The sequence below is a fragment of the Mauremys mutica genome, chromosome 10, assembly GCF_020497125.1.
Source record: "Mauremys mutica isolate MM-2020 ecotype Southern chromosome 10, ASM2049712v1, whole genome shotgun sequence".
Taxonomy (NCBI): Eukaryota; Metazoa; Chordata; order Testudines; family Geoemydidae; genus Mauremys; species Mauremys mutica.
The window spans coordinates 5563023-5576831 of NC_059081.1; the positions used below are offsets into that span (position 1 = coordinate 5563023).

Sequence of the window (13809 nt, forward strand, 5' to 3'; positions counted from 1 at the left end):
CCAATAATCTTCCCCGAAATCCAAACAAAAGTATTACAATGGTTCTACTCACTTCCAAATTCCATTCAACGACTGCTCACCTCCCATCAATACTACCACAGGCCAGGGAGCCAGTCCACGGCATTGCCACTCTTAACCAGGTGCTGGCTGCACGTGCAATGATCTTGTAACTAGTGGCCATGCAGGTTGTGTCTGGGAGCGTGCTGCGGCCAGCATCCCGGTCCTGTTCTGCTTGTGCAGGGTGCTGTGTGCAGGACCCTCGTCTGTTGTCTGCTGAAACAGCAGTGCCTTCTCTCAGTGCAGGGGAACAGCAGGGAAGCAGGATAGAGCCTGTCACCTGAAGGTGAGGCTCACCAGCATGGAGAGGTAGCAGCTAAGGAGTGGGGTGGGAAAGGCAGGGACTCCTGGGAAGGGAGGGATGGTAAGGGGGTCCCTCAAGGGATGAGGCTCCTGGGAAGTGGCAGATAGGGCTCATGGGCCACGGGTAGGGCCCTACCAAATTCACAGCCATGAAAAACACGTCATGGACTGTGAAATCTGGTCTCCCGACATGAAATCTGGTCTTGTGTGCTTTTACCCTATATTACAGATTTCATGGGGGAGACCAGCGTTTCTCAACCTGGAAGTCCTGACCCAAAAGAGAGTTGCAGGGGAGGTCACAATGTTATTTTAGGTATTGCCACCCTTAGTTCTGCGCTGCTTTCAGAGTTGAGCAGCTGAAGAGCAGTGGCTGTTGGCCGGGCGTCCAGCTCTGAAGGCAGCGCCCTGCCATCAGCAGCGCAGAAGTACGGGTGGCAATACCGTACCATGCCATCCTTCCTTCTGCACTGCCGCCTTCAGCGCTGGGTGGCCAGAGAGTGACAGCTGTTGACTGAGGGCCCAGCTCCACAGGCAGCAGCGCAGAAGTAGGGGTGGCAATACCATCCCATCCCATCCTTACTTCTGCGCTGCTGCTGGTGGCGACTCTGCCTTCAGAGCTGGGCTCCCGGCCAGCAGCCGCCACTGTCCAGCTGCCCAGCTCTGAAGGCAGCACCACCGCTAGCAGCAGCGCAGAAGTAAGGGGAGCCGTACTGCAATCCCCCTACAATAACCTTGCGACCCCCCCCAACTCCTTTTTGGGTCAGGACCCCTATAATTACAACACTGTGAAATTTCAGACTTATACAGCTGAAATCATGAAATTTATGATTTTTGAAATCCTATGACCGTGAAATTGACCAAAAGGGACCATGAATTTGGTAGGGGCCCTAGCCAAGGCTGCTGGTGGAGGGCAAGGGAAAGGAAGAGGAGGAGAGAAAGAAGAGGAGTTGGGGGGTAATTCTATCCTTCCCTCACTTTAAAATCTGCACAGTCCCTGAACAGTAGCATCACTTGTATAAAATATCTCTCAACCTGGTGAGAGCAAAGATGGGAGTAAGCCACAAAATTTAGATCCAAATCCATTTTGGACTTCAAACATCCCAAAGATCGGGGAGTTCAAATGTAGAGTTTTGATTCAGCCCAATATGAAAACATCGTTTGTTTGCAAAATTCAGGGCTGGATCCGTTTTTGAAAACCCCAGCTTTCAGAAGGGTTTGGAACTGACATTTTGATTGGACTAATGTCAGCTGGGGATTATTTTATGAAATTACTTTTTTGTGAGAAAAATGCCAGTTCATCAAAACTGAAACTTTTTTGCGTGAATGTATCGATTTCAACAAATGTTTCACTGAGCTTCAAATGAGCTTCAGTTCATCTGCAAATTTGACACCATCAGTTCAGGATTAAACAAAGACTGTGAATGGCTTGCCAACTACAGAACCAGTTTCTCCTCCCTTGGTTTTCACACCTCAGCTGCTGGAACAGGGCCTCATCCTCCCTGATTGATCTAACCTCGTTATCTCTAGCTTGCTTCTTGCTTGCTTATATATACACCTGCCCCTGGAAATTTCCACTGCTTGCATCCGACGAAGTGGGTATTCACCCACGAAAGCTCATGCTGCAAAACATCTGTTAGTCTATAAGGTGCCACAGGATTCTTTGCTGCTTTCACTGGGAAGGTGCCTCACATCCAGGATAGGGTTTCTGGTCAAAACAAGAGAGCCACCCATCCTAGACTAGCCAACAGCTGAGTGGTAAAGGTATTTACTTGGCCTTTAGGAGATCCAGGTTCAAGTGTGATTCAACTCTGCCTGATTGAGTGCAGGGACGTCTCTCTCTCTGGTCCAATTAATATTTAATTATTTATGCAAAGGGAACAGCCCCAGTTGAGACTGACTGTATAGACCAGTGTTATGGGTCTATAACTCAGGCAGAGCCGCGACTTGAACCTAGATCTCTCACAAGGGGAATAGTGGAGGCAAAAGACGTATCTGGCTTCAAGACTAAGCTTGATAAGTTTATGGAGGGGATGGTATGATGGGATAGCCTAACTTTGGCAATTAATTAATCTTTGACTATTAGCAGTAAACATGCCCAATGGCTTGTGATGGGATGTTAGGTGGGGTGGGATCTGAGTTACTACAGAGAATTCTTTCCTCGGTGTTTGGCTGGTGAGTCTTGCCCACATGCTCAGGGTTTAGCTGCTTGTCATATTGTAGTTGGGAAGGAATTTCCCCCCAGAGCAGTTTGGCAGAGGCCCTGGGGTTTTTTTTGCCTTTCTCTGCAGCGTGGGGCATGGGTCACTTTCTGGAGGATTCTCTGAACCTTGAAGTCTTTAAGCCACGATTTGAGGACTTCAATAGCTCAGACATAGGTTAGGGGTTTGATACAGGAGTGGGTGAGATTCCGAGGCCTGAGTTGTTCAGGAAGTCAGACTAGACGATCATAATGGTCCCTTCTGACCTTAAAGTCTATGATTCTATGATTCTACATCTGTATCTGGCTGGGATAGACTCTCTCTCTTTTGCTCTCATTTTTCCATGAAAAATTTCAAAAGATCTCATTTTCATTCTGATGCAGAAGGAAAATAAATTTTGCAATGTCAAAACTTTTGCAAAATCCTTGGTTTTTGGCCAGCCCTGATTTGGACCCAGAGCTGATGAAGACTCAAATATATGATATAAGTCCCATATAAAGGACACAGCAAAAAGTACCAGAGAAAAATATGATACTACAGTAGAACCTCAGAGTTACAGACACCTCGGGAATGGAGGGTGTCCGTAACTCTGAAATGTTCATAACTCTGAACAAAGCGAAGTTCGGGCTCCAGCTCCAGCAGATGAAGTGGAACTTCAGCAGCATCTGAGCTCTCTCCTCAGCAGGCAGCCCAGATGTACCTACGTTTAAGATGCAATACAGGCACAGTACAGTACCGTACTCCCTTTATTGGGGGGCCCTGGCTGCTGCCTGATTGGTTACTTCTGCTTTCACACAGTGTCTGGTTGACTGGTCAGTCTATAACTCTGGTTACTTCTGCTTTCACACAGTGTCTGGTTGACTGGTCAGTCTATAACTCTGGTGTTTGTATCTTTGAGGTTCTACTGTAGATTTATTTGTGTTTATCTATCTATCTACCTATCTATCTATCATCTAACTTTTAGTATCTTGCTATTTCTATGATGGTAGCATACAGGACGCCAATCAAACATAAAAGCCCTGTTGTGTCAGAGGCTCTACATACACACAACAAACAAGACAGTCCCTGCCCCAGACTGCTTAGAATCTAGAATCATAGAATATCAGGGTTGGAAGGGACCTCAGGAGGTATCTAGTGCAACCCCCTGCTCAAAGCAGGAGCAATCCGCAGTCTACAGAAAAAACAAGATAATCCAGGAAGACAATGCAGACCAAGGAGGTCGGGGTAAGTTGGGAAGATGAGGAAACAGCAAACAAAGAGTGCTCAGCACAAGCCACAGCTCATCACTAGCTATCTGACTATTGTACCTACAGCGTCCATGTGTTGGTATTTCTAAAACAAGCACAAACTTTTCTAGGAACTCAGTTTTTCTGGCTCTGAATCTCTGATGGAAATAATTTACTGTAATGAGCTGTGAAATGGCAGCAGGTGATGGGGGAATAGAGTTAAATGTAGAGCTCAAATGAGTGAGACGCCTTGTAAGGAAGTAGAGTCGAGTGAGCCAGACACCGCAGAGCATCCAAGGTGATGTGGCTAAGCTTCACTGAATAAACACGATAGCAATTTGCTCCCTTTCCTATTGAGCTTTACATATATTACTATGAGTTCTGAATTTGTTTCACGATACCAATCTAAGGGGGTCTGTTATAGAAGCCATCCACTCCAATCTTCCCTGTGCACAGTTCTTCAGTGACGGGCAGGCACAATAAATTGAACAGCCATCTTTAATCTTTCTCTAAAATGTAAATAGCACCTCATGATCCTTTTTTAAAAAAGAGTCCCTGCTTTCTCATTGCAGGCTTAATCTCAACGCTGATGCCAGCTGATGGATCAAAGCATCAGTCCAAGACTTTTAAATGATTTAACGGGTTCAATAGCTGTCTCATCCTTTGCTTTTATAGTTAAATCAATTGTTAGGAGAGGAAAATAAGCTCACCAGTGAATCATAACCCACACGAGTTTAACCTTCCTTATAGTCAGTTTCAAATGATCTGTAATAAATCAACCTTGAACTTTCGCCAAGGGGGAAAAAATGCGGTGATTACAAAACAGAAGCGAGGTGATACTGTGTTGCCATGATGGAACCATGGAGCAGATTAAATTGTGCTGAGATGTCTTGTGCCTGCTTTTCATTTGAATGTCTTTATAGACAATGGCAAGCATATGAACTCACTGTCATGAGACATTAAAGCACTCATAGGAATTCTGGGCCTAGGATGGTATTTTTAACTTAGGCTAAACTCCCATGGATTCCAGCTGCACACTGGGCTATGGGGAGTGAATCGGTAGCATACACAATGCCTTACGGGAGGGCATGGGGGTGGGGGAGATGGGGTGAGTGGGGGCAGTGGTGCTTGATACTCAGCCAAGGAGAGTGATGGGTTAGACTGTACAAAGCCAGCTAGGATTAGTAGAGAATCTCCCTACTGCTGAGCAATCTTCCTCCCCCAAGCATGGCAATTACCCCGCTCCCGCCTTTAGGAAACCCACTCCTAATTAACTCGGCCACACTGAGCAGCTCTGACCTATGTGGAGCCATCTCCTCCCCTCTTTGCACATCCCCAAGGACTGGGTAGCTGCCTGTGTGGGCTGTTTACACAGCCATCTAGGGCAAACATACCCTGTCGGATCAAGATTCAGAACAATAAGAAAAAATTCTACAATGTGCTTTAAAACATCTATTTTCAGCCAAACCAGGCAAAAAAAAAGGACGGTCATGGGATTACAGCACCAGACAGGCTCAGCCGAGCTGCATTTGACCTCAGTGCTACCGCAGGCTCTGTGGAACTCCATGAGAACAACTTAATTACTTCCTGCCTCAGTTTCCCAGCTGCAAAATGGGGATAATTACTAGAGCTCTTTGAAATTTTTCATTCCAAACTTTTTTCCTGATGAATAAAGATCTTTTTCTGAAACAAAAACTTTTTATTTGCTCCCCCCTCATCACTTTTCCTCCTTCATTCTTATTTATTTTTTTTTTGCCACTGAATGAAGTAGAACAAAAGATTTCTATGACGGTAGCATAGAGGACCCCAATCAAACGTAAAGGCACTGGAATGGGTTAAGCACTGGAATGGGTTACCTAGGGAGGTGGTGGAGTCTCCTTCCTTAGAGGTTTTTAAGGCCCAGCTTGACAAAGCCCTGGCTGGGATGATTTAGTTGGGGATTGGTCTTGCTTTGAGCAGGGGGTTGGACTAGATACCTCCTGAGGTCCCTTCCAACCCTGATATTCTATGATTCTAGGGTTGTTTTCCTCATTTTTTCCCCAAAAGTTACAGAGCAGCAAAAGGGGGAGGGAGGGAAGAAACTCCATAATTCTGCCAAGTTTCAAGAAGATTTGAAAAGTTGCAGAGTAGCAAAAGGAAAAATTAATGAAACAAAAAACTGCAAGTGAAAAAAGTGGACAATAATCTAAACGTAAACACTGTAAAATATCTCACTGCTGCTCATTTTCTCAGAAACATCGAACTCTTCTGGGGCTGGGAGGAAATTTGGGGACTTCATTAGAGTATTGTTTTTCCTGACTTCTGCCTCTTTTGGACTGAGGCTTGATGCCAGAATTTCAGTACATGGTCTAAACCACCCATTACTGCTCACCCTTAAAGAAAATCTTTCATTAAACGTAATATTTACAGAGATCATATTGCCTTCTATAGACAGCCTCCAGTACTACATTATACCAGTGCAGTGAAACAGTTCTCTGAAAATAACACAAGCAATGAAACAAAAACAATGAGAGTTATGCGTGCACATTAAGTCCCTGAATAGTGTAATTTGCTTTTAAATGAAGAGGAATTTTAACTTTCGCTTGCAATTAGAATAATAATAAACTTTCCCCCTAATGATAACTACAGACAACATTGTTAAACTGAAAATGCCTAAACATTTGGTGTCAGTACAGTGTAAGTTACAGTATCATTATATATATATGATCAAACTTTTATGGCTTGTGTTATTTTTGAGGCTCTGAAATGGAAGGCTGATTTGTCTCTTATTAGAGCTCAATGAATGTTCCTTTAATAGCAACGGGGTACTTTAATGCTGCACAGAGCCAGTCTCATTAAATCTAATGTGAGATACTGCATTTTACCACAACAGGAATGCTAAGATTTAATAAATCAGGTTAATAAAAGCATTGCTTTGCACTCTTTGATGCGCACTGAAACTGAGCTGTGAAAGCAGAGTAAGTGCCTTAGTGCTAGATTGTGCCTTCACTATTCCAGAAGAAGCTCTGAGTGGCATTGTGCCTTCCAGGGGTCTCCTCTTGAGCCAGGTAAGGTGGAGGAGTAATTTGCAACACTCCTTTATGCATCACAGCATCCTTCCTCTTGAACAGACCATCTGGTGCATAGGAGGTGGAGTCTTGGCTCCACCTACTCCTTTGCCCTTCTCTGTCCGCTGTCTCCTCTCGTGAGCATCTCAGGTATAGCTCTTTTTCTTTCCCTAGCACCAGGAGCCACCAACGGATAATTAACAAGAAGTGGGACTTTATCCAGGAATGCAGTGACAATAAAAACGATTCAGGGGTCATGGTGTATAACCAATGGAAAATGAGATCCCTGTGTGATGTTGTAGCTAAGAGTGTGAACAACATCCTTGGAGGCACAAATTGTGGAATATCAAACAATTTAGGGAAGCGGTACTGCACTTAGGAAGGAAAAATCAAATGCACAGCTACAACATGGGGAACAACCGACTCGGCGGAGTCCTGCTGAAAAGGATCTGGGGGTTAGAGTGGATCACAAATTGAATATGAGTCAACAATGTGATGCAGTTGCAAAAAGCTAATATTCTGGGGAGTATTAACAGGAGTGTCATATGAAAAAACACAGGAGGTAATTGTCTCACTCTACTCAGAACTGGTGAGGTCTCAGTTGGAGTCCTGTGTCCAATTCTGCGTGCTGCACTTCAGGAAAAGCGTGGATAAATTGGAGCAAGTCCAGAGGAGAACAACAAAAATGACAAAAGGTTTAAACCTGAACTATGAGGAAAGGTTAGAAAAACTGGGCATGTTTAGTCTTGAGAAAAGAAGACTGCAGGGGGATCTGATAACAAATATGCGAAGGGCTGTTGTAAAGAGGACGGTGATCAATTGTTCTCCATGTCCACTGAAGGTAGGACATGGGCTTAATCTGCAGCAAGGGAGATTTAGGTTACATATTAGGAAAAATATTCTAACTATGAGGATAGTTAAGCACTGGAATAGGTTACCAAGGGAGGTTGTGGAATCCCCGTCATTGGAAGTTTTTAAGAACAAAGTTCAGCACACACCTGTCAGGGATGGTCCTGCCTTCATGCAGGGGGCTTGATTAGATGACCTCAAGGTTCTGTCCAGCTCTACATCCCCGTGATTCTATGATTATCTCTGTATACAGCATTACTGAAACCATTATTGTATAGTTTTTGCAGTTCTGGTGTCCACACTTCAAAAAGGATGGTGAAGAACTGGAAAGGTTTCAGAAAAGAGCTACAAAAATGATTCCAAGGACTGGCCAATACCCTGTTCACCAGTCTGAGATTCTCTTTTTCTCTTGCAACCAAAAGTCCTTCCCAAATACTTAAACTCAGGTTTCAATCTGAAAATGGACAATTTGACACAATTCTGCCTTGTGAAAATGTTTTCTTTCCAATGTCTCGCTTGTGCACACATTTGGCGTCTGTAAAGCAACATTCTATAGATGCCATTGTAGGTCCATCAACCATATCAAGGCCTCTTCTGTGACGCTGTGAATATCACCCACCTCATCTTTGAATCCATATTTGGGGCACTGCATTATGATGGATGATTTGGATGTTCTCACCACAGTCCCACTAAGGGAAGTCTTTGATTTTCCACTTGTGCATCAAGTAGCCTCATCTTCCATGGTTTGTACAGATGCGGTTCAGTGTGGTCCAAAGTCTGCCTGGCAAGTCAAAACTGGGAGGATGGCTTGTTGGGTCAGTGATAATGTACTTGTTTGGAATGGTGGGTGAGGTCCAGACTCTTTGCATTCCCTGCCTGGATCCAGAGACTTGAGGTGGGCGCATGTGGTCCATAGTGGTTTTCATGATTTCAGGTGTTGTTGGGGAATGTGGTCCATAACCTGCTGGATGGGAAGTTCCAAGTAGTCTTTGGCATGTTTAAGTTCTTGTGCTGTGCCTATATCGCGATGGATAGCTGGAGGTTCAGTGTTTGCTAATACAGAAAGTCATGGTAGCAGCATTGATCTTAAAGTTCCTGTGTGATTTGCATGGTCTGATGCAGCTGCCTATCCACAAGTTGGGTATGGCAGGTTCTTGTCCATACTGGTGCACAGTACACTCTGCAGCTGAGTACGCCAGGGCCAGAGTTGATGTTTGTCGCACGGGGCATGCGGAACTAAAAACAAATTTCAAAATCTCAACCGTTGCCATGAAATGGAATTGCGCTCCACTCAGAACTGGATTCCGATCAGGATTTGGATCCAAACCTTGCTACTGGCTCTCACCCCGATAATGGACTGAACCCAAAGTTCAGATCCTGTCACCCCCAAACTTTGGCAACGTTCAGCTCTACATCCAGATTCAAAGTCTGTAGAACAGATCTTTCGCTACTTAACCATTCTGACTGGCACATGTAAATAGAGTTGTGTGAATAACTATTTTGTGGTTTGCTGGGTAACAATAAAATAGGGGGGAAATTGTTTCAATTCAATCCAAAACAATTTCCCCCTAGTTTTTGAACCAAAAAGTAGAAAACAAATAATTTTTGGCCAAACAAAAGATTCCATTCAACCTGAAACATTTCATTTTGTTTGACTTTTTCTACCCTTTACAATTCTTAAAAATGAAATTTAGGTAAGTTTCAAAACAAAAATTCATTTCAAATTAAAAAAAAAATCTAAGTGTTTCATTTAGAAAAAGTCAAAGTGAAACATTTCATTTTCCCCCCAGATTTTTTGGGGTGACTGAGGGTGTTTTTCTACTGAAAATTTGGCAAATTTGCCACAATTTCGTGAAATGTTTCGGTCGACCTGAATCTGCATTTTTCATAAAAAAAGTTTTCTAAAATTATTCATTCATCTCTACATTTAAACACAGATATATGTGTGTGGCCTAAACAACGTCATAATGGCCCCGCCTTTAAATATGCTTCTTGGCTTTAAATCTGTTATTCCTTTAGGGAGCCAGGCAATATGTTTCTCCCAAGTACAGTCATTCTTGCAAGCTATTTCACCTGCTAAATTCACCAGGTGAGTGCCAGTCTCCTTAGCCTTTGAAGCCTCAGCCCACTAATGCTCAGTCATTACTAGCTCTCACAGCCAGGAACTCAGCTAGAGATTTATACAAAGACCTGATCCTGTTTGAAGAGAGCCTATTTGCATAATGAGCTTTGGTCGCGGCGACTGGATTGTGAGTGGAATCCATGATATTCTTTGTGAAGCAATTAAAATCTGATTGGAGTTGCTACGCAGCCCCCAGGTACTTCGTTAGCTGTCTCACACAGAATCTCATATCAACAAGCCCTGCACGCATCCCTCTGCTGTGAAGTCTTCGTGTTTTCTTTTATTAGCTCGGTTAGAAACCTCTGAGCTTGAAAGTCCTCTCCCTCTTGGGGAGCGTCTCGGCATTTAAATGAACCGGGGACAGGGACTCAAATGAACCTCTTGCGCTTCTCCTTTCTTCTGTATTATTTGGTCTTTAATTTGGTAGCAGGTGTTGCTGCTTATGGAGGCAATGGGGGGGCGGTAGCCATAGAAACACAAGGATTCAATTTATTTACAGAGAGGGCCTGTTGAGATGGGCAATAGGAGCCATCTTAGAATGGCTGCCAAGACTCTTAACTTGTGAACAAAGGAAATAAACTGCCCACCGAGGACATATATGTCTCAGAACGACAGGAAGGCCCATTCCCAGCTGCTTTGCCTCACAATCTGGATTGCCCAGGTGCACAAAGCATGCATAAGGGGTGCACTATCCAGTCTGCTTTAGGGGGTAAATATTGCTCCCGCTGAAGTTCTGTTTATCTAGTTAGCATGCTCCCATCACTCTGGTCTGTCCGTCCGTCTGTCATACTTCTATAACACCTGTTGGCATGATATTCAGGTGCTGCAGTCATGAAGGACCTTTGCCATTTCTGGTTTCACTAGGAACAATATGTTGGCACTCAAGGCCCATTTCAGGCTATGCTTGGGAAAAATGGCCACATGGATACCCTAGGGATTCATATCCCCAATGCAAAGGGCTTTCCTCTGCACCTCCTCTAACAAGCATACCCAGAACCATAGTGGTTGAGGGGTTTTCAGGGTGTGTGTCTGGGTTGCTCCTGCAGCCTGGCTATTCTCCGCCAGGGATCAGAAGCAGAGGTCTCCTTTGGAAACACCACTGTCACTCAGCTGCTGCACAGTCATTGCAGGAGAAATACACGTGAGAGCAGGATCCGATCTTGTTTCCTTCTTCAGGCTTCTCACTCTGGTTCATGTGGCCTTTTTCTTGGGCCTTTCTTTTTCAGACATCTCTTTGTTCCATGTTCCCATCTCCCTGATTTCTCATTTATTTTTTTCTGATGTCTGCTGTTTGCTCAACAGCTTTCTTCCACCCCGTACATGCACGTTAGAGACGAGCTGAGAAAATGATCTCCTTGCCCCCGCCCCCAATTTTCTATGTGAGACATTTAAAGAGATGAAAAAGGAGCATTTTACTCTAGCGAGCAGGAGCTCACAGTGTTTGTGGGAGAGCTGAGGTTTTTTTGCATTCATTTTAATTTGTGAATGTTACAATTGGAGATTAGAACAGGACTGAGTCAGGAAAAAAACCTGAAAGAGCATACAGAAAATTAGGAATTGCCAGATTGGATCAGAACCAGGATCCATCCAGTCCAATGTCTCGTCTCCAACTGCTGATGGTGCTACATGGTTCCGAGGAAAGTACATGACACCCGTCAGTAGGCAGATGCGGGATAATCTACTCTCCTTGATGGTCTAATCCTTATTATCTGGAGATGGGTTTAAAGCCTAAAGCATGTGGTTTTATATCCTTTCCGAAACTCTTTTTAAAAACAGCATTCACTATTATAACTCGGCATATCCTTGTTATCCATATAAATGTCCCTTCCCTTTTTGAATCCTTCTAAATTCGTCATAAGAACATAAGAATCGCCGTACGGGGTCAGACCAATGGTTCATCTAGCCTAGTATCCTGTCTACCGACAGTGGCCAATGCCAGGTGCCCCAGAGGGAGTGAACCTAACAGGTAATGATCAAGTGATCTCTCTCCTGCCGTCGATCTCCATCCTCTGATAAACAGAGGCTAGGGACACCATTCCTTACCCAGCCTGGCTAATAGCCATTAATGGACTTAACCTCTATGAATTTGTCCAGTTCTCTTTTAAACCCTGTTATAGTCCTAGCCTTCACAACCTCCTCAGGCAAGGAGTTCCACAAGTTGATTGGGCGCTGTTTGAAGAAGAACTTCCTTTTATTTGTTTTAAACCTGCTGCCCATTCATTTCATTTGGTGGCCCCTAGTTCTTGTATTATGGGAATAAGTAAATAATTTTTCCTTATCTACTTTCTCCACATCACTCATGATTTTATACACCTCTATCATATCCCCCCTTAGTCTCCTCTTTTCCAAGCTGAAAAGTCCTAGCCTCTTTAATCTCTCCTCATATGGGACCCATTCCAAACCCCTAATCATTTTCAACAATATAAATGCAATAAATTTAAAAATGTCTGGGCCTGATTCTGTTCTTACTTACCCCCTTGTAGCTTCCTGGACTTCAGCAGAGTATAACTCCTGACCGACAGTGGTGTGAATGGGATCAGGACGAGTCTACCAGATAAAAGAGAGCTGTACAGCAAAGGGGCCAGCCCAAATGATGACATTGCTGAGGTGAGTCTATAACTAATGAATACACAAAACTGTACTGGAAATGACATGCTGACCCTTTGGCCTGGTCTACACTGGGGGAGGGGAGTTCGAACTAAGGTACGCAAGTTCAGCTACGCGAATAGCGTAGCTGAACTCGAAGTACCTTAGTTCGAAGTACTTACCCGTCCTCACAGTGCGGGATCGAAGTCCGCGGCTCCCCCATCGACTCCGCCACCGTCGTTCGCGGTGGTGGAGTTCCGGAGTCGACGGGAGCGCGTTTGGAGTTCGATATATCGCGTCTAGATGAGACGCGATATATCGAACTCTGAGAAGTCTATCACTACCCGCTGACCCGGGCGGGTAGTATGGACGTACCCTTTGTGTTGTCTTGGGGAGGTAACCGTTAGGGTTGCTTTCACTACACAGGGCTGCCTATCCGTAAAGTTGCCTGACAATTCTCATTGTAACACAAGACACTGTTTTCAGTTGCTAAGAATTTTGTCAAGCTTTAAACTTTTGCACTGAAATTTCCCATGCTTGGAGTCTGCTTAAGGCTTTATTTTGTTTAGAAAGTTTCAGCAAAAAGATTCAGCTTTTTCCAAGAATGAGATTCGGGAAAAAAGACATTGTTTTGCTTATGTTAAAAAACAATTCTTGCAACCGTTGTGTTGAACAGGTCTAGCGTCTCCATGTTTTGGAGTGAGGACTTGAAATTTGGCAGGAGGGGTTACTTTTGTGACAGGAATGTGCCTTTTTCTGGTGGTGTGAAAACTTGCACAACTCCGGCCCAGTTAAAAACCGCTGAAAAATCTCAGTTCGCACATGCTCAGTAGAGATTTGTTAGAATTTGTCAGGTAAACTCTCTGAAGATTCTGTCTGCACAGCACATGCTCCAGCCTGGGGATGCAGAAGCTGAGCAAGATTGTCCCTGAAGTTGCTCCTCCAATCTACTGCAGAGGGCTGTGGTGCCGGGCAGCAACTGAGAATAGGGACACTGTCTCTCCTGGGGTCTCAATGCTCCTTCTACTGATGCCCAAGCAGTGAGGAAAATTAAGTTGCCTGACTTGAATATGAAGGGGACAACAGCCAGATCTGGGAGTGGGGATTGTTGGGACAAGAAACCTATGGATTGGAAAACTGAGACTGGGAACTAATGGGGAGACTGGGAGCCAGTGTGGGGTTTGGAAGACTGAGACTGAAGAAGAGCCCAGGTTGGGTGTGATACTGGGACTGGCAGAACAAGGAGCGTAGGACAAGGAGCCTGAGGTGGAGTTGACTGAGGTAGGATAAGGCGAGGACAAAAAGCCGGGGGTCGGGGCTGGGATGAGGAGCCCAAGGAGGGAAACTAGGATGAGAAACGTAGAGAGGGAGACTTGGGACTGGGTGGTTAAGGAGCCTTGATAAAGTCTCTTCATACTCAC

The 13809-nt window shown here is 44.5% G+C and overlaps 1 long non-coding RNA gene across 1 annotated transcript in view; it reads left to right on the forward strand.

The window, feature by feature from the left end:
• Window positions 1-10316: 10316 nt before the first annotated feature.
• Window positions 10317-13809, forward strand: part of LOC123378398 — a 102808-nt gene continuing 99315 nt past the window's right edge. Inside the window, exons 1-2 of the long non-coding RNA XR_006582589.1 lie at window positions 10317-10463; window positions 12286-12409. This is a non-coding gene — a long non-coding RNA (uncharacterized LOC123378398). The remainder of the gene's footprint in view (window positions 10464-12285; window positions 12410-13809) is intronic.